Source organism: Sinocyclocheilus grahami, unplaced genomic scaffold (assembly GCF_001515645.1).
Source record: "Sinocyclocheilus grahami isolate Dianchi unplaced genomic scaffold, SAMN03320097.WGS_v1.1 scaffold83405.1, whole genome shotgun sequence".
Taxonomy (NCBI): domain Eukaryota; kingdom Metazoa; phylum Chordata; class Actinopteri; order Cypriniformes; family Cyprinidae; genus Sinocyclocheilus; species Sinocyclocheilus grahami.
Window position 1 is genome coordinate 1 of NW_015530474.1, and position 600 is coordinate 600.

The window sequence follows — 600 nt, forward strand, 5'->3', positions numbered from 1 at the left end:
TTTTTTTTGACAGCCCTAATAACGAGTACTTAATATTGAATTATTATGCCTGTAATATTGGTAATATGGTGTCGTCCTCTGGTCTAGAGGTGAACGTTACTTACAGTCTTCAGATTCAGGTGAGATCTCCACCATCAGAGACAGGAAGTCCGCCAGGAACTGTGTGTTATTCTCAGCCATCTGCAGACGCTTGCAGTATTCTCTATACACAGAGAGAGAAAGAGAGTGGATGACCATACATCTACACAAAACACACAATATCTCAAACCAGAGGAAATATCATAACGGATGGATGTGCATACCTGGGAGCTAGAAACACGTGACCAGCCGACTCAAACGAGTTCGGCAGCAGAGACTGTAAATCTGAGAGAAATGCGGGAGAGATTATTTAGAATGAAACATCACACAAAACCTCATCCATATTAAATGAAAGACTCACACTGCAGCTGTAACATGACATCGCTGAGATCAGCCTGGATGTAATATTCACTGTACGGAGGAAGTACCAGACCCAGACTGCAGGGGGCGGCACATGAAAACAAACCACGAGTTTAGCATGTTTAACGTCAAACCTTACGATCTGAACAGCCGAATCGACTC

General features: G+C 43.3%; 1 long non-coding RNA gene across 1 annotated transcript; it reads right to left on the minus strand.

Annotated features, from left to right (window-relative positions):
• Positions 1-108: 108 nt before the first annotated feature.
• On the minus strand, positions 109-537 carry LOC107581140 (uncharacterized). Its single transcript, XR_001608795.1, has 3 exons — positions 440-537; positions 303-363; positions 109-202 (listed from the first exon to the last, which is right to left on the minus strand). It is a non-coding gene; the product is annotated as an uncharacterized lncRNA (long non-coding RNA).
• Between the last annotated feature and the right edge of the window lie 63 nt (positions 538-600).